The following is a 22,055-nucleotide window of genomic DNA, read 5'->3' on the forward strand; positions in this document are numbered from 1 at the left end:
AAAATAATTATGACTTTTTCTATCGCAGTAGATCTACATATATAAAATAAGTTGTTTTGTTTGTAAAAATCGAATGATATTTGATTAAAAATTTGCTTTCTAGTTGAGAAGTAAATTTTAAACAAGTGACGAAATATATGCAGTCCAATAAACGAAGACGAGAGTCAATGTCAAGGATAGTAAAATTTACACAAAGTTAAATAAATGCTATATTTCGATTTACTAATGGTTTATTAATAAAATTTACAACGATTTACAGACGTCAATAGTTTTTCTTCTGTGTTGAATGAAGTAAAGATGTTATTTTCAAGTTTATCTATTTAACAGAATTAATTTAAAGTTCGGGGCAGAACAATTAATACAGAAAACGTTCGAATTTACAATTTAATTTTAAATACAAAATATTAAAGTTTTATCATAACGTACACAAATTATCGATTTAGATTTTTTAGGATTCCATTTAGTTTGAACGAGTTCCTCAGAATTAGTTTTCGGCAGAAAATTGCAATCAAGGGCATGTGATCCGAAGCGAATGACTTGACTAAATCTAAATACTTCCTAAAGTGTAACTTTAAATAACCTTACAATAATTGCAAATTATAATATCTCAATAGCAGCCATTATCACTTAGAATTACTGAAAATATACTTCTACGTTTTATGATTACAGTCCTATGTAATAATATAATAACTTATCTAGCTTGTCTGCCTACATTCCTAAGCTCGGTGAGGAGAAGCCGCGCCTGTGAATTTAGAAGTTTTAGTCTAAGCCTGCCAACAAATTAGGCTTCTTCCAGATTCGTTTTGTGGAGTCTAAATACGGACGTCCTGAATCTACGGCCTGCCCAAACTCTAAATACCAGGGGCTACGGTCCTACCTAGTCTAGCCAAATAATACAAGCTAAAACATTAGCCTACGACTTAACACTATTCCGTAATATCTAAGCTGTAGTCACAGCTGCTATCGGTACAATAATTTAATCTAAGCATTAATCTAATTACTGCAAAGTTTTATCCGACTTTAATCTAGTTTACTGTAAGTTGTCAAACACTGAATGTGATAATAATAACGTTAACCTATTCATAAAATAACCTAAGTCATCGCCCGGTTTATTGTGCTCATTTTCATACCTATCACTTCTCTATAAGATCAACATTACACTTGGAACTCCGTAATAAATCAACTTACACCTATAATTTATGTACTAAACTCTAACATGTGAATGAAATACAAACTATGAGAATAATAAATCATGTTCATAATAAAATATTTTCTGACCCCTTACTAAATTAAACAACGTAAATAATGTATTGCATAATAAATCCAAAACATCGAACGGTATATTTGTCCTAACACATAATCAGTATCAGACATTATAATTATAAATATATATAGCTAGTGAATATATATAAAGTTATACCTAAATATATAATCTCATATGCGCCTCATGTGTATACTGCTGCCAAGTTTTGTTCGACTTTCGTAACGGACTAACAGCGCTGCCTAAGATCCGCTGATAATAAGCCTGCCTGACGCCGCCAACATAATAATAAAACATCTGAAAAATTAAATAAGTTTGCAATAGTTAAATCTAACTCCGCGTCTTCAAGGTTTCATGTGAAAACAGATTCTTCTAATTATAACGATACTCTAATGAGTTAGTACAATTAACACTAACATTTACTGTTGGTAAGCATTCAGACAATACTTCAGACAAGTATCTCTCTTGGTACCAACTATTTGGTAAATGATAGGTGATGTCAGTTTAAGCCATTGTAATCAATGGGATGCGATAAATATGCTAACATGCTTTGTGTTCGTAAAAATGAGTGCTAATCATAAAACTAGTATTAGTGTGTGGAATATCATATTAGAACTGTTCCATTCGAATGGAACATCCTGAATTCTGCTAATAGTTTTACCGTCGAAACGCATCGATCGTGTGAGTTCAGTTTACGTAGAAACCTCATGTGTTTGCTACTCTATGTAATAAACCGCATTATCAAAATGCGCTAAGCGAAAATTTCCAAGATTTTCGACATTGTAAAAATTAGCAGAATCGGGCACCGAATTGCAAAAAAAGTTAAAGAACTCGTCTCGTGCCCAATAACGTTAGTGAATATCGCAATAAAATGAAGAAAAATTAAAATAAATCTATATTAATACCTTGAATTTTAATTATTTCGTTCTAATTTACGGAGGTGTTATTAATACTGGTGAATATCTAGGGTCCATCCTGCGCAGTCCACGATAACGAGTTGGTAAATTGGTGAAACTATTTGTCTATAGTTTTGTAGATAGGACAGGCGGCCATGTTGTTTAACGACGGAACCTTACGGGGTCTGCAGGACAAGCGGTGGCATTAAATACGTGAACAGTTAATTTTAGCTCCTGAAATAATATTAAACAACAAAATACATTACATAAGAATTTAAAAGTATATTTTAACGAGCGGTGTGTATATTCATTCAGACAGTAAGCCGACCCCACTAACGAGTAAATTAAAAATATGTAAAGTATCATTTAAACGTGTAAAATAAGCGTGAAGACTCGGTAAAATCCCAATGCATAATATCAACAATAAATATTCGAAGTTATTGAATGCATCTAAGGTACGAATTAGTAACAATAAGCGAACGTTTTAGAGGAATATGTACAGCTTTACATCAACCCCATTAAGCAAAAGAAGGTAATACAGACAACATTTTCACTCTAAGTGTGGACAAAGACGAAATTAACCAAACCCACATTTTAAAACTGCAATAAAAATGAAGAAGGCAGTAATTTACCAACATGCTACATCCGAACTATCTGAAGCACATACAGTAACTAATTCCATCCATAATGAAAAAGAAATAATTAATGTAAGGTAATGAAATTATTGGTCATGCTGTTGGGATTGGTAGCGTACGGACAAATGGGGCAAAGGATAATTCACTTTCCACACATAGTTTAGCTACCGAGCTGTGTGCTGTCACAAGAGCAATGGATAAAACACTGGCTACGTCTCACTTTGCTAACATTCAATTTAAACGTGTGCGTTGGCATGACTAGGCGTAGAGTTTGTGTATGGTTCGGTGTACATATACCTAACCTACAAGCGTGGATGTAAAGCCCTTATAGTGTCACTCTAGGACTATTTAAAATCTAGTGATGGTATTCCAATTCCATGTAGCATGTTGCTTGATCATTTTTCGTTACGAAAACGTCGATGATGTGGAGTATTGTGGAGTTATTAAAATTATTTTGTACATTATATAGATATTACACTTATGACTTATCGTACCTAGCAACAAATATCATGTCTCATCATAATTATACCTTCCTAATCATATTTCTATTTTGATCAATAATTTTAAGTTCGTATTCTCTTATGTATGTGTAATATAGTATTTGTTTTATGACGCTTATTTAAGTAGTTCCGTTTGCAGTATACTTAATGCTTATCCGTTATCTTATACGATATGTTCTTATATTTAGTTTGTAATTTCTTTTAAATTCCAGTAATAAATTTTGCGCCTTAAAATCTTGCGAGTCCATTGAGTGATATACCTTAAAACGTTTATGTCGCCTTTGTTAAATACGAAGTTTCTTATTAAATCAATAATATATAAATTGTTGTTGTTGATAAAATGTAACTGAAATAAACGTGTGGTTTAATTATAGTCAAAATATAGCCTGCAACTGTTATCAAAACCCTAGGTAGTCCATTTTCATAAATACGAATAACGAATACATACTTAAAAATGAGATATCAATATATGAATAAATCATTATAACTGACTTGTCAGAGAAGTTCTAACGGAACGTAATTTTCTTATACATTATAATCGGTTTCTAATGCTGACTAAGACTGTCTTAACAAAGACTTAAACTATAGATAGAATACCTAGAATTTTTACACTAAGATCCGCCTAGCTAGTAGATCTAGTTCGCCGGTTGACTTATCTTAAAGTAATTTATGGGTTCACTCGAGACTGTTAAACTAAGACCTATCGTTTTACTCGTATAGCCTATAAAACTAAACCTGCTGATAAAGACACCTAGACTAAACGTGATAAACAGACCCTAAACTCTTACCCTAAACCTAATAATAAATATACGAAGAACTATTATACTTAAAAATGGTAGAATATAAAGACGTTTTATTATATTATGACACCTACACTGTACTATATTCTAACAAATAATTACATATATCTTTCCTTCTAGACTTACTTCCAGTTTTATTGACTAATCTTAAAGTTGAAATAGGATAAACATTTGCAAATTTACTATCTAGACACATGAAACCTAGTGGCAATATCAGCCTGTTGACTAAACGAGACGTACTGATGAAACTAAACTTTTGTAGATCTGGTAATAGTTTAACAAAGACGGTTTAGTAACCTGACGCACACATAACTAAACTTGAAACTATTACAGGTTATAACTATTGCGATTAAGAACTAAATCAGACGTTATTATTAATCTTTGCACTATATATTAAACTTGACCTACTCCACCACTATGAAACTAAAACTATCTGTGATGCTGTTCCTAATCTTATAATGTGGTGTTATTGTGCTATGTTCTTTCCTTATACCACTTCGTTAACCGAGAAAACCTGCTCGTACACTTTCTGACTAAACATAAATAGATATTGAGCTTCATAAGATAATAGTAAACGTTATAATCTAGTAGTGTAATTACTAAACGAAACGTAAGAATTAAGAACTATAGATATAAAGTATGCTAAGCCTAAATCGATTGACTAAAAAATTATATGCATAAGTTCGGTCTTTATAACCATAAGAATATATTTGCCATTGTTCGACATTCCCTAGCTTAAATAATATTCTATATTCTCTACTCTTTGCGCGCTACTTTTTTAATATCCTCACTTCAAGTATAACTTTTTAATATCCTATTTAATCCCAAAAAAAATCGTCATCTTACTAGCTGACCTATATAAACTTCAAATTTTCCGACATATTATTTACTTAGGTTCATCCTGTCAAAACCCTACCCTATATTTAAACTGTTTGTTAACGACTCAAAACGCCCTGCAACCTAGTACTTAAGCACTACTTACAACTATCAACTGTTCATTAAAATAATCGTTCCTACCTCACAATTTAGAAAAGTAAAATCAATCTTAGACTAAAATTCCTACCTAACCTAACGTGGTGTTTTATATTTGCTGACGCTCATTTGACCTTATTTCGTAAAAAAACATATTTAATTCCGTTATTACACTTATGTAACTAATGTAACGTATATATTTATAAACGTTAATGCAACTTTATTGATTGCATGTCAATTAAAATGCCTAGACCACTCTTGCTTATTTGCCGTTTTTACGATATTAAAATACGTTAAAAATACCTTCATATCTATTAAGTCTAAGGTTTAGCCTAGTGGACTTACTTAGTAAGTGCTGGTAGTATTTTTACATAATGTTTAGCGTGTTAATCAATAATCAGATTAAAACATAATTAGTATATTTATCCGCATATATACAAATGTATCGCAATAAACATAAAATTAATACAAATTATAAAATACACACTTGTCGCGAAATACATAAAGATAAAAACAACCAAAACCTATTGTCAATAGGTAGGTTAAACGTCAGACATTTGGTTAAATATCCTAGACTAATAAAAAGGTCGAAAACAATTTTGTTAGTTTGACAACAGAATATTGACAACAACACGAAAACTCGAAACAGTTTGGTTATTCTTCAAATATTGTCTTCGACATCTGTTAAAATATAATTTGATAATAATTCTAGCTATTGAATTAAAAATCAAGCTAAGAAACATATTGATCAAAATTGACAAAAACATCGTCATGTATTAAAAAAAACAGTAAGATAGATTTTCAAACGTTCACATGGAAAGTATCATTAAATTTAATGAAAAATTAGCATAATACGCAGCCTAGCTTTATCGTGCGGTTTGCATATGAACACTTTTTGGTACACACCGTTAAAAATGCCTTTTAAACTGCTTAAGAAGCACACAATCACGTGGTTCTATAATATATAAACATTCATGTGTATAGAAACTATGACAGAGAAAACGCATTGAATAGAATTTGTGTTAGAGAAAGCTGCATTAGCCAAGTAAGAAGCAATCGCGGTTAAATTTAAAATAGCACTGTGGAACATGAATGCATTCTCTTAAAGAATGTTCTATAGCTAAATTAGCTAAGAATTTTGGGCCGATGATGTAAAATGGCGCCCAACCAAACATGAGAATCGTAGTCAACCTGAATGAAATGTAACTTATGGTGCGAAATTACGTATTTTGTTACGACTTACATAAACAATAATAAATATGTATAATTATTAGTAGCTAATGCCGTTAAAGCGTCGTGATAATGAAACAATACCATTGGCGTAATTTTAGTGAATTTTTCTTATTCAATACCAATCAATTTAGTGCTGTCTATACAGTGGAAAGCCCTTGTTTAATCTACCTGTAGTGATACAAATATTGTTATCTACAAACAAGTACAGAAACAAAAACATTTGTTCATGCTTACACCAGTATCCATCACTCTGTGATAAGAAACCATGCAAATTCTTTACATTGCAAATTAATCGCCCTTGGCAGAAAACGTCTATACAATAATTGAGATATCATTATGTTTTTTCCATTCATATGTAAGAAACTTAGGTCTATTCGAATTTCAGACATTTTTTCCTATTTCATTTTGACGACAACTGTAAGATTAGAAGAATGTAATTATATAAACCAGAGTCTTTTAACCGAAATAAGATTATTTATAAACACATACATGTATTTTAATTTGTAATTACGCAAACTACATTTATAATTTATAAATACGATAAAAATACGTGGACGTAAATAATCAAACGTAAGTAAATAAATCAAATAAAACCTTAAATCCTCAATTGCTAAAATAACTGAAATGTGGGTAAAACGGATATAAAACGACATCAGAATTTAGATGGGGAAACACAACCAATTTAGGTTACAAAAACGGTACGCATACTTAACTTAAATAATAAAAAATCGTGTAACACAATAATTAATTTCGTAATTGTAAATATGTAATACCGTATAAATTGTTTGTTAATAATATCTATGTAAATACAGTAAAAGTACTTGTAGCTTGATTACTAATAATAACACAAGTTTATAATAATTAATTAAAAACGATAAAAACATTAAAACAAAACCCATTTTAAAGTACTTACTTACAAATAATGTTTTTGGAAATATACGCAAAATATCTAATAACAATAAGTAGTTATGTAAATTTAATTAATTAAATTCTAATTTATTAAAATAAGTATAAAGTTTGTTCCTGCTTGCATAAATGAATACAAATTGTTTCAGTACCAGTTCCAAAATAAAAACGTATTTTTTTTTTCAACTTCTTTTTATATTACCTATTATCCAGCATCACGTTACCTATTATTCATCATTGTCATTTATTATTAAATCGCTAAAAATACGGATTTGCTTCATAACTCATTATTGAAGTACGTAACGCAGCACTTGGTATAATATTTACATGCTCGAGTGCACTTGGGCTAAAAAATATTTTTTGAATTCCTTGAAATACCTGCCAAGCAACCAACCTAGGCGGTTAAGGCGTTATCAATAATATGCATAATTTATTTTATTATTTTTACAACATAGCGTATGAGCCTACCGTTGTTCAACGAAAACGTGATGCAACAATATTTTTCGACGGTTCAGTATTAGGTATCTTGAATAACCGTGAATTAGAATTTTTCATATACTTCCGCATCAACCTCACAACCACCCACCGTCACCCACGCAAACCAACCTAGTCGTTGAAAACGTTATAAATAAGTAGAATAAATTCTTGTTAATATTTTCATAATTTACCGTCGAGTCAATCCTTAATTGTAAATTTTGTACATATCTAATTTGTACATATTCCAAAATTTTCGTCTTAATACGTTATTTAACATTCGCCATATACTTGTACACCGTATCACGCACGCAACCAATCTTGACGTTTAAAAAATAATAGAATAATTCCTCTAAACATTTATAGTGTTTTAAAGCATAACCTTATCTCGTATCAATCATATTATATCATTCGCTAATATCTCTGTTATGATCAAATTATCATTTTCTCATCTTTTACGTTGTATGTTTTAATCATCATTTTCATTTTTTATCCTCGTCATCAGACGTTGCTTGACTCATCATCAACATAACAACCACCTACGGAACCAAACAAGGTATTTATGACGTCATTATTACCATTACAACATTATTTCACCACATTTGACAACTTTCTTAGAACCGTTTTAGTTCAGCTTTATCCAACTTCGTAAAAATAACCGATGTGGCTATTCCCAACATTTTTATGGTATTGTCAGCATCGCCGTTTGATAAAAAAATATAAGAGAAGGCGTTAAAATATATTCGTCATCCATCGTTAGATGGGATAGTTTTTATTCACGTCAACATTCTATATTCATCAACACCAAACTCGCAACCACGCTTTAAATGCTTTTTTAGTTTTCAATGCCCTGGTTTTTTATAATTCAGATATGTATATATCAGGCGTTATTTTGGATTCTTAATTTATGGCATCACATCGGCACCAGCCCAGTCAGCCTAAAACCATCCTCGCAACCAACCAACGCTTTATTATGTCCTGAAACACTTAATTGCTCATCTCTTTATATGTATTGCGCTCCTATTTCACAATATGTCTCAACATCGTTGTCACCAGACTTGTCATCTTTATTCGGCTCAACCACTCTACCCGTTACATCTACATTCGCTTCACCCTTACTACCCCGCTCACCAACCTCGCAACCAACCAGGGCTTTTTCTGTTACTATACGTATTAATTCAGTTTTTAATTTCCATTGTAACGTCGCCGTAGTAAGCAAAATTTTTAGAATCTCCTAGTAGTGATTATAACGTATTACATGCCCATTTCACCATGTGTTTCAATATCACTGGCATTTATCCAATATCAATAACTTGGAATATTTCATATTTAATTTTCATTTCATTGACTTGTTTGGCAAATAAAATATTACGGCCCTATTTCACGACGTGTTTAATTATCATCGTTATCAGATGTTAATTTATATTCATAACTCTTACTTCCGTGCCCACCAACCTCGCAAACAACTAGTGCCTTTACTATGACATCATAGAAAATTGCTGTTTTTAATTTCCTTTATACGTCGCCATTACAGAACGCAAAGTTGAGTAGATAAACAATTGTTTATCAATTAAAACGTATTATCAGTATTTAATTTCATAATGACTCTTAAAATTATTGTCATCAGGCGTTAATTAAGGTTTATCATCTATCACCCTTACACTACCCTGCTCACCAACCTCGCAACCAACCATTTCTTCTACTATGACGTCGTAAATACTTGTTTAAACTTATAAAATTCTGCTGAACAATTTTTCAATTTTGGATTTCATTGCTTAATATATGATTGTCTCTAAATATATCGTGAATATTTTTAATACGTCTCGATACGATCGTCAAACGTTACGAACAATTGTCCATCATATCAGTCTTAGTATCTTTACACCAATTTTGCTACCAACCAACGCCTTTTAATTACGTCATTAGGACCTTAGTTTTAAATGTAATAACATGTACAGAATTTGGTTTCCGAACATTATCATAAATGTTTGTCAATTTAACAGATTTAACGTTAGATTCATCATCTATATTCGCATCACCAACCTCGCAACAAACCAAAGCCTGGACTGTGACGTCATAAAGACTTGTTTAGTTTTAAAAACCATATCAGTTTTTGACAAAAACCTATGCATTAAAACTTATACTTCCTATTACACAATATGTCTCAACATTATCGTCATCAGACGTTAATTGGGATTCGTCATCATATCCTCATCATCCTTACTACCCGACTAACAACGTAACCAACCAGTGCTTAAACTGTGACGTCATTAAAACTTTGTTAAGTTATTCGTGCGCCTAGTCAACATTGTAACGTTTTGAAAGTGCCTGGAAAACGGCCTGTGTGAAACAAAAACTTTTGAATTGTATTTATATTCAAATTTTTAAACTCCCAAAATTTTAGCTCATATACGTTTTAGCAATAATTTGTTACAACGTTATCGTGCTCATTGTACAACATTTCACAAAATATGTTCTTCGTATTTCATAACATGTGCCAATATGTTCATCATCTGACATAACTACATCATCACAACGCCTACGTCATCAAGGAAGGCCTATGACGTCATTATCGCCATGGAAATATCTTGCACCATGATTTACGATTGCTTGAAATACATGAGTAAATTTTAAGTCATTTTCGAGTTCACCCTACCTAAAACAAATCAGGAATTAACTTGTGTCGGTTATATTGCAGTTATTTTTTTGAATAAGTAAATCGTTATAGCGTAATCATTTCGAATCGTATTCGTAACATCGTATTATCTCTTAGTTTATACCCTTCTACAAAAGCTTATACTTTTTAAGAAAAACTTTGAAACCTTCACGATACCTAAAACGACCGGAAATCTAGTCATAATTATTATTGTTTCATACATTTTAGTTTTAAACTGCGCAAAAGTAACGCATCGTCGTCGTCATAGTTACGAAAATACAAATGTTGAATGTGTCTTTATCTTAGCTGTAAAACATTATTGCGCATTTCTGCTTTGTCGTTATGATCAGAATGGCCTTCGCCACAACGAGGAAATAAAGACCATTTAAACCGAATGCTAATAACACAATCTTAAATAACACGAAATGTACATTTAAATTTGTTAAAAAAAAGTTAACGTAGACCACACTTTTGCATTAAGTAGAAATATGTCAAAGGGAATATCAACGATTTCTTCAATAAACTTAAAATATAGATACGTATATATTTTAACCTGCCTAATGAAACCAAACGAAATAACCTAACATTACTACGCCAAATAAGAGAAGAAGGTTTTATAAAATATCTCTCAAATTTCATATGTAACCATCACTTTGATTTAAGTTATATCTAAACAGATCCTTAGATCTTCAACTTATCCTATTTTACTTTGACTATTTCAATGTCTAAAACACTTCATCGACAAGTATCGTTGGATAATTCTAAAAATTCACTTTGTCATAATCTTGCCAACTATCATGACCACGCCCATTTTCACACTCTATTGATTAAACCTCTTATAATTAAACGCTATTTTTCACTAACACCAACATTTGAATGGTATTATCATCATCGCCGTTTATAAATACATTAATATTAGACAATATGTTAGAGTATCATCGTCATCAACATCAACACCAAACTCGCAACCACGCTTTAAACGATTGTTTTATTTTGAATACTCTGATTTCTAATCACTTACTTCAGTAGTACCTAATTCAGGTCCGTCTATTATAACATATTTCGTTCCAATTACAAGATGTACGTTATTTTGAATTCATAATTTATGGCAACAGATCGGCACCAGCCCTGATAGCCAAAAACCATCCTCGCTACCAACCAACGCTTTAATCGCGACTTTATAAAAACCTTAAGTTTAATGTCCTGATACACTTAATTGTTCATCTCTTTATATATATTACGCTCCTAATTCACAATGTCTCAATATCATCGTCACCAGTCTATAATTTCTATTCGCCTCAACTATCCTACCCGATACATATTCGCATCCTGACTACAATGACATCATGTTTTTGATTTCCTTTAATACGTCGCCGTCATATGCGATGTTGTCATGTTTGAGACCCTACTTAGGTTTGTCAATCAAAACGTATGACATTCCTATTTCACAATGTGTCTCAATATCATTGTCGTCAAACGTTATTTGTGATTCATCATCTATATCCTCACCACCCCCGCTACTACGCACGCCAACCTCGCAACCACTCACAGCCTCTATGAAGTCATAAATATGTACTTAAGTTTCAACCTTTAAATCCATTATTCATTACTTTACATATTTCGTATTAATTAATTATTATTCGCTTTGTTTGAGAATTTGCTTTTCTATTTGTCAATTAAAACATTACAATCCTATTTCATAACTTTGATTCAAGTTATATTTAATCAACTCCTATCTTCAACTTTTCCTATTTTACTTTGACTATTTCATGTCTGAAACACTTCGATACTACAGTATCGTCTGTTTATTCTTTCCTAACTTAACCTGCATATCTGGCAGCGCACCTAGACTCACATAGCAGTTTTTAAATTAGACACAATTGTAAAAAATGTTACTTTGTCATTATCTGCCAACTCTCATGACCACGCCCATTTTTGCACTCACTGCTCTCTATTTATTTAACCTCTTATAATCGCACACTATTTCTCTAATAGGATCCCATCATACAATAATTTTATAGTCTCAAACCCGAAATAATGACAAAAAACATATTCAAAATGCATCGCATTTGTAAATAGATCTGTGCAATGAGATCTTTACACATCTTTCAGCGTCATTAGCCTACACATTGCCTACACAACTAACCATCAGCCTTAGCAACCTTCAAATTTCATTCCCACTTTACCATCACTTAGCTTATCATATTATAACGTAAAATCTTACATGCTTCTGAGCACTTCACCTTCGTTTATTGCCTGTCTATACCTTATCACTACAAGCCCATTCATTTTATCGTATTTTTAAATAATAATTCTACTTTATACCTACTCTTCTCATATCTACACTAACTATACATGCTGTAATAAATTCGTTACTTATACCTGTAGTAATTCAAGTCTGGCTATTAAAATATATTTGTGTTCCTATTTCAGATATTACTATTTGTCATTACTTGTTACTAGGTGAAATTTCGGATCTATCAGCTATGGCAGTCATTAAGCACCACCCTTGCTCTCCTAAAACCACCCTCGCAACCAACCACCGTTTCAGATGTGACACCATAAATAATCATTTAGTTAAATATCCTACGACAATTTTATCTACTATTTTCATTTTAGTCCTCATAAATGTTTTGCCTATTATTACGCTTCCACCCATATTAGAAATTATCGTCATCAGACATTATTTCAATTTATAAATTCGCACACATGTTTAACGTTATAATATCACTTTGGCTACCGTTTTATCTAAACCATCATAAAAAATTCCTATATTCATTATTGACTTAATATATATACAACTAAATGACTTTCCTTAGTATTACTATTATAATATCATAAAACAATGACATCCTACCTAACCCAGTGTATCTGGCAGCTCACCCAAGCTCTTATTATCTTGCCAACTGTCATGACCAAGTCTTTTTTCAGCCACTACTGACACTCTGTACGCTGTTCCTCCAATAGAAGCCCTAATATACTAACCACTAATATTATTTATACAACACTAGCACCGTAGTCCCTACTATTTTTCACTCGTCTTTAAAATAATAATTAGATAATTTTGTAGTATCGAACTACTCAAAAGAAATGATATACGAATCCAATGGATTTTGAGTAACAACTCCTACGAATTTGCCTAGGCATAAATTCGTCATCCTACGTCCATCCGTCTCCGAATTCAATTTTTGACATTCAAGTCATACGGCCCTAAATAAATACTAACATATTATCGCTCTATAACTACCCGCTTTATCATCTTAACAAACTATTATTATAGATAAATTGATGTATCGGACACCAAATTGGAGGCAAACAATATCAATTTAATTGAACTACACTAAAGCCTTTCGGAACGTCCGAACAACATTCTCCGTTTGTCAGTTTTTCTTATATTTTTCCTTCGCCCTATGAATTTCGGTAATTTGTCAAAAGTAGAGCTGCAGTTCGCATCCTAGTTCCTTTTTCTATTCCAGTTATGCTACTAATGCTTTCTATAAAATAGAGCTGAAGTCTAAAAGTGTTCTTAATTCTTGTAAATACATAAGCAAGCTGGATGTCGCTACATATTTCACAACAATTTGTACAGCATTCATTTTGTTTAATCTGTGTCGATTATTTTTTTAATCACTGGAAACTTTTCTGTTTTATAAGCGCTTCACGCGTTTTTATGTCGTGTTTTAAATTCTGAATCCATTCGTTTTTCCTTACTTTATAATAGTGTAATAATTTTAAACCAGTAAATAATCTCCTCTCTATCAAACAAAAGTGGATTATTAACGATTCCGTTGCCATGTCAAAATGATCTAAGATTTCATTTTCCTTTCTTACTTCAACATTGAGCGGCTAACTTAAATGCATCAAGTTCTCAATCTATAGTTATCTCCTTTATGAAAGCAACTCCTGCTTTATTCATTAATTTATTTCCTCTCAAAAGTAAGTCTACAAATCTTGTACTCGTGACTTCTTTATGATATAAAATCTCCTCTTCAACAGATATCCTGACAAATATGATAAATACTCTAAATCCATATACAGCTTATTCTTTGAAAATTGTTAACTCAAAGAACTAGTCATAAACGTCCCTATGGGTATAAAATGTAAGTTAATGTAAGTTACATTTCTTAATTTATATTTTTCTAACATAAGTCTAAAAATCAATCTAGTCGTGACTTATGATATTATTTTGCAATATTTCAAGGTTTGCTCTATAGTATCAATTAGTATCTTGATGATTATAAATGTTTATTTCGCATTGCGTAATCATTTATTTATTTCGGATTAACAAACAGTTACACATTCCATCATTATCATGATCAATATTTTAACAGCTTCAATAAATATACGCGTCCAATTAATAAATTAAATTTGTTACTGGCCTCAACTGACCTAACTGATAACTAATCAAAAATCTCTCATGGTAACCTTGAATTTCTCTGGTCCTCATGCTTCGGTATGTATCCAGAACCCGAGGTTTAAAGTCAATTCTATAAACATTATTTCTAGTGGGATTATTTCCTATATCCTTCTGATATCCTTTTTCCAAAAACGTTCCGATCCTTAAATAATTGAACGATCTATAAATGAAATAGTCTAAATTCATTAATTTAACATCTTAACTGGTGCTGCATCCTGTTCTTGAGAACTTTAATTGGATTTTTTATATGCTTAACGTAAAAAGAAAAAAAAAATATTTATTGAGAATATTGTCATCCGAAGTTTGGAATATTTTCGTCCTGATAGCATTGTATTTAGGAATACGCGCCAAATTTCTTGTAAGTAAATTGTAAATGTAGATTTTCGAAAATAAAATTCCTTGGAATTGACCACTATTCAATTTTGTATCAAATTGGGAGTATCTTCTTAGATATACGAAACTCTCCTAATATACTATTTACCTGTACAATAGCTTCCTTCATTTCCTTTCTAATTTAAGCCTCTCAGCCTATGTCTCATTTTTTTAATTCCAAGGTTTTCTCTATTCAATAATAGGTTATCAAAAAGCTTGTTAAATGTAAAAGTAGATTCTGTCCACTGTATAAAAAAAAATATTATTTTTCTTTCATTTTTCATCATACTATAATGATCGGAACTCTACAAAATGTATTGAGTAATCGCTCATCTATAGTCTTTTGCTTAAGTCTACAAATTTTCTACCCGTGACTTCGGCTATATTTCTGAAATTTGAAGGTTTCCTTTTATGCGATAATAATTGTCTGATATTGACTAGTAACAAAATCCATGTTCATCCCTTTCACCTCTACGATAACTCTACAAAATACACCGTGTATTTTTATATCTTGCATCAAATTTATGATCATGAATCATCTAGCCGTAACTTTTGCCAAATTTGCTTTAATCTTCATTTTCATTGGTTTAAATAAACCTATATGTCTTCCAAAATAATTAATACAAAATAATGTTATGAAGCAAAACTGCAAATAATATTTGTATTATTTAAGTTCTTGCTTTAGTTCCCTTTAAAATATGCGAGTCCTCTGTTAGGTGAGGTAAACCTTATCTAATTAGTAGGTTTCGCTATTTTAATCGTGTATTCGATACACGTTTATTCCGTGTACGAAGGATAAAAGCTTAACGCGCGTTTCGTGCGCGTTTAATTTGGTAAAACCATCCAAATAAATACGTGTCTAATTCATAATTATAATTCAGTTATTAGTCGTGACTGGCCTTTTGGTCTCGAAGGTAATGAGAATCTTTCAACTCTGTGTAGAGTTTTTATCTTTCTTTAGCTTGTTTTTACTCAATCGCATTCCATATGTTACATACAGAAGTGGTTAAAAAAAATAAGAGACAGATCTAATATTGCCATGACCAACAATTTCGAAGTTAGACTCTGGAATCGTAATCGGTACTAAAACTAACTTCTCAAATATACATTTTACTTATAGTCAGGTTCCATAACAAGTAAATTATTCTTAATAACTGGCTATATCGCAATAATGCATCAAGAGGCAAAAGCTTTAATAAGTCTGGAGTAGTTAGCCTTGTTGTTATTACTTCACAAAACTACACCAAATTGAATTTCCGAATTAAATTGTCACCACAATTAATCATGTTGTAATGTAATGAAATAAACCACTTCACGATTTCTCAATTCATTGAAAGCCTTCCAACCTTGCAAACTCTATTTAAATTCTCGGTTTAATTTTAAAATCCGTCACGTTCACGACTTTGCTCCTTTTACTTCATAATTAGGATTCGAGTTGCTCAACTCTTTGTGCCGAAAGGTAATCTAATGGATACGCTATCGGTTTTTATTGTTTTGTATTGAATGTTTATTGAAAATTTGTTCAAAAAGTCATTTTTCCATTTAATATAGCAATGTCTAGCTAATAAATGACAGGATTAATATCCTACGTATTGTTTGTTTTTGTTTAAAATGCTCGTCGCATTTGATATGTAAGTCTTCTGTGAGTTTTATGTTTGTGTATTTATCTGAGATGTGTCTAAATACATATGTATCAACGTATAAGAAACCAAAAACTGAATGCAGCATGATGTCAGCCATATCTCTTTCATTAATTGGCTCTTATTTATTTCCTCTTGTTCATTTCAATCGAAGATATTATTATTACAACCAAAAGGTTTATTTAGATCACCGTAAATTAAACTAGTCTATCTGCTTCTCCTTGCTTATTTCACGAACTATTTATTTCTTGCTAAAGAATCTTTTAAATGTAGAATTATTATTTCTTAAATTTGATTAGTTCCTCTTCCAAAAATCAATAAAATTTCTGTTCAATTGTGAGTGAATGTTACGATCGCATTCTTGTTAAAAACTTTCAATGTCAATATTGCAAAATACTTGAGTCTTGGGTCTTGAGTGCTCATATTTAGATATCCAAAATAAATGATTTGGATTTAAATTTTAGTCTTTATATTTGAGTTTGTAAAGTAAATACTTCAGAACCTTAACTTTTGAAAATGATATAGTCTAGCTTCAACTAAGCCTAAACTTATTCATTATTTAACGTGTATTACGTGTACTTGTTTATTTTATTTTATAAGTTTCCTGAAGTCATCAATTGTTAACAGTACGTTGTTTCTAGCAATAAACGTAAATATTTGTATCCGCAAATCATAAATACCCATACAAAACTCGCTTAATTGAATAATGACTATTGTTTATAGATTTCTATTGCCGTAGCATCCGTTGTCGGTTTGTATAACAAAACGTTTCCGATATATCAACGATTATCGTCACGCAAAATAAATAATATGTATATGTAAACGTCACTGACAAACAGTGAGAACCAAAAAACCCCGTTAAACCTTATTTGAAACGCAATTTCAAATCCCAATCGTTAGTTACCGGTATTTCATGCAATTTTATAAAAATACACATAAAAATAATGAATTACGTATAGTACTAGCCCATGCAGACATAGCGTACATCTAATCTGTCACATTGACACGTATCGAGGTGTAGCAAGCTTAGGACTCTTTATTCAATTGTTGGCACATCATATGACAAATACACCACTACATATCACCCACATGCACTTCACATCAAGAAATGATACAGAAAAAACTATGCTCATATCTTTGTCACAAGAAAACTTATCGGAACACTCCACATAACTTCACTATGGGAACCACAACACTGGCTACAGCTAAGCTTCTACACTTAAGGGTAAAATATAACTCGAATTAATTTATTACATCTGAAAATTATTACTTTTCCACCAAGCCCACTAAACCACTGGAATCTCTCTTGATTAATAAATTATTAAAAGAAAATACTTTATAATCTCCTCTCATTCATGAGCATATTTTTCATGAAACACATGAATATATTATTCATGAAACAAAGAAAATTTTAATATTTTAATTTAATATCACACCAAATGAATTTACACTAAACAAACTTTTGACACTGAAACTTTGAACTATAACTTATGTGTACATTTACTTTCTGAAATTAGATTCATTCAAATTTACATTAAACGTTAAAAACCTGTTTGAAGAAAGTTTTCGTTATGCTTGTTAGAAGTTTACACCCTAATCTTTTAAATTGTTACATACGTAGCTAAATGTCTGCATTGGCGTACGGTCATGGGTAAGTAAACACAAATATATAGAAACATTATGCTAAAGCTTAAAGGAGAAGCTAAACCACGCATACGTAAACTGGTAAACGAAATGTCAAACTCAAGCTTATAACATAACACGTGGTAAATAAGTGCATAAAACTAACGAAAATCTCACGACACAACACAAATAATGTGATCTCCTAACAATCAATGTGGTTGCAAAGTGTAAATTGCCTAACGTAGTATGAAACGCAATCGACCGCTCTACTATTTTCGAATAGTGATCTAAAATTAGCTAACATACATTTGTGTGCAGCGGATCAACCCAAGCAACTATTTAAATCACAATCACGCGAACCCCTGAATGTTAAAAGCACACACAGTTAAAACAATACAGGCTATCATTCAAGTGACGTCATTAAACGTGTATTCGTGTCTTAAATTCAAATTAGGAATAAACGCTGTTGTGTTTTAATAGTGTAACGTAACAAGCCAGTAAAGAGAGGCAATGAAAAAAGTTTTATACACAAACGACCTTACATGAAATCCATAAACACACTAATGTAATTTAACTTTCGAGAGGTGCATTCATAACTATTAATTTAATAACGGTTAACTCAGGCGACATTATCGGGATTACCTGACTAGTTTCGGGCACAATCGGAGTCCTAAACCATGAGCTCGAGGCGGCGGGGTCGCAGGTCGACCCGCGACCCTGCTGCCGCGGCAGCTCACCCCGAAACTAGTCAGGGTCCCGATAAATTTACGCATGATTCAACGGTTGTTTAATAAATAATTATAACACTAATGTTATTTCCGAAGATAGGCGAAGATAAAAGATAGCTGATAAGCTACAGTTCCGTAACAAATTAATGAATAAAGTAGTGATAAACGAATGAATTATCAAAACCACAGCCGTACAACAGAACAACAATCACCTAAATGTGTCTAGCTCATTAACGTGCATGATTGAAGGATACAATTAACCTTTAAATGGCCAGTAAATTAGTTTAAAATTAATGTGACATTTTAAATATTCACAACTCTTCCAAAAGCGGAATATATGCAGAAGCGGTGACTACTAATTGGTATTATTAGCGACGTTCGTTATTCAAATCAACGCAGATCTGATTTCTTGCAAAGTAAATATCAAGAACTCGTTAAAAGCTGATAATTTTCCTAGGCAACACGCTAATGTTATTAACTCAAAACACAACGAGGTTCAATTAAGGAAAATACAATTAATTACCATTAACTGGGTTATCGAACGAAACAAAAATAAATACATATACGTTCATTACACATAAACATATATTGCTACCTAATAAATGCGGAATAAAACCGATAAATAGAATAAATACATAGAGACGGCTACTTAAAATACATGTCACGAATAATTAATTACTTGAAAAACCAACTCGTTAACCTGATAATTATCTGGCAGGATACATATATCTAAAGATAATGTAATCTTATTACATTGTGGAAAAACACATTCAAATAAATTCAATCTTAAGATTTCCGATCGCATCAAAAAAAATCCGTAACTCAAAACTTAATTAATATCTATTAATTCGTAATTCTATTAATTTTAAAATACATAAGAGGGACTCTACCCTTTTAATCTTATATAATATGTATGTATAAGTAACGCCTAATAATAACGTTTTATTTTTCTAGTTAAAAAAAATACTTTATAAACCTACTTGCGAAACATATTGCTCCTTATGATTTGCGACTCTATCCCCTTTTCCGTTTTCTAGTTAGTCAACTAATAATAACCATTTGTATGAACCTATTTGGAGACTTTAAATCCCTCCTTAGATTTTGAGACTATCCTTTACCGTATTTAATTTATTTTTATAGTTTCGCAATAATAATAGCTTTATGAAGCTATTTGTGAAACTTTATATTACTCCTTATGTGTCGTGACTCTATCCTTTTCCGTACTTAATCTATATTTTATCCATAGGGACATTTTATTCGTTGCAGTAATAATTAAAAACCTTTGGTGACTATTTAAGGCAAATTAAAATGTTTGCTGCATTTTATTCCTAGCACACCTAGTTTGTAAACCTGGCAGTTGCCGAACTCTGCTTTTCTCATGCCTAGTGCAATTTAATTTCAGTAACGTAACTTCAATACGAAATTTTGGAAGTGCTAAAAGATTCACTAGATAGTGATTCAAAACTACGTAAAGTAGATAAAGACAAAGGGTTCTTGGATATAATTATTTTCCAGTCCCTTTTCGTAAAGGGCAAATTAAGCAGGATCGATATGGATCGACCAGCCGGACCTAAGGCAACACCTTGTGAAGTGAGCTCTTTTGTACTTTAACTCTGAAACACCCGGCCCTACTGAGTGACGTCATTCTTTTGTTAGAACTCACAGCTGTTTTAGCCCAACATAAAGAAATGACACGAAGTCATTTTTTTGTTCTTTTATTTGTAAACCTACTAACTGTTAAATAAATGTTAACATAGCCTATTTCTACCTGATAAATGTTAACATTGCCTATTTCTACCTGCCTTAAAATGATTAAATTGGAATAAAAGAAATAAAATGGCGACGAAAACCCGTGCACGTGGAAAATTTTCCATTGTTTTACATTTTGCGATGGACCGTAAATTCAATAGAGACGGCGATAAGGTAAATTATTTTAGTAGCCACGTCGGCTGTTACTACCGAAGAAAATTATAAAGTCTAGATGTAAATTTTGACGTTTACCTTGCAAATTATTATTTTGCAGTTCCTATTAGTTTAGACCCATGGTCCTTCTTGAAAATAGTTATCTCGAAAATGACATTGCATTGGGTACAGTTTTCATTTAACCTCATTTTATACAAATGTAGTACAAACGTGTGAAAATTAAGTAAAAAAATGTTTTTAACACTTCAATATCCGACACAAGTTGAATTCCTTCCAAATGACAATAATTAAGTCTGTAACATACGTTACTTATTCCTCTGCTTTTGGTAATACGAAAAAAATCTGCGAGATAAAATGAAACAGCTGGAAATTGTTGATAAGCGATTAAATAATCCAAAACAAACAAACCAAGTGAAGGTCAAATAAGACGCCATTTTGGTCACGTATGTCGGCAAATATAAAACACCGGTAAAAATTTAATCCTACGCAAAATAGAAACCGAAACACCTGACACATCTTATATCTAACTTAAACACTACATAATATTCAAGCGTTTATCGAAATTAAAAAGAAATTTGCGAACACAACCACAACATGGCGATCTGTGACGCAATTGCAAGAATAACCAATTTCTGGCTGTAATATGAAAAACTTTTCCTGAAGTGAACAAAAATATAATTAAATAATACCTTACCTTACATCTTATCCTTAAAAAACGTCTTCCCCTGCTTTTTACAATCAAAATTAAGAGGATCTACGCAGTAGTCGTCAACCGGGCGATGACTCCGCCATTTTATGTTCTAACGGGACTTGCCACCTCTTTAGTTATACTCCGTACTTTAATATACATTTTTAAAACTATTATTTTACTTGGAATTTGCCTACATTTTAAGGGCCTGACTGGTCCTACCACTACACAATCCTAAAATACATGGTAAACCGAACCTCACCACTAGACTTGGAAATGATATCTCATTGAAACCCCCCCGCGTTTCAGTTTATATAGCCATTGCGTCAGA

At 31.7% G+C, this 22,055-nt stretch overlaps 1 long non-coding RNA gene across 2 annotated transcripts; it reads right to left on the minus strand.

Annotated features, from left to right (window-relative positions):
* Nucleotides 1-195: 195 nt before the first annotated feature.
* Nucleotides 196-22,003, minus strand: LOC113502298. Of its 2 annotated transcripts, XR_003401345.1 has the most exons (3): nucleotides 21,731-21,996; nucleotides 2,167-2,342; nucleotides 196-1,558 (listed from the first exon to the last, which is right to left on the minus strand). It is a non-coding gene; the product is annotated as an uncharacterized LOC113502298 (long non-coding RNA). The 2 variants fall into 2 exon arrangements; XR_003401344.1 differs by having other exon boundaries at nucleotides 196-2,342; nucleotides 21,731-22,003.
* Nucleotides 22,004-22,055: the final 52 nt, after the last annotated feature.

This window comes from Trichoplusia ni, chromosome 17 (genome assembly GCF_003590095.1).
Source record: "Trichoplusia ni isolate ovarian cell line Hi5 chromosome 17, tn1, whole genome shotgun sequence".
Taxonomy (NCBI): Eukaryota; Metazoa; Arthropoda; class Insecta; order Lepidoptera; family Noctuidae; genus Trichoplusia; species Trichoplusia ni.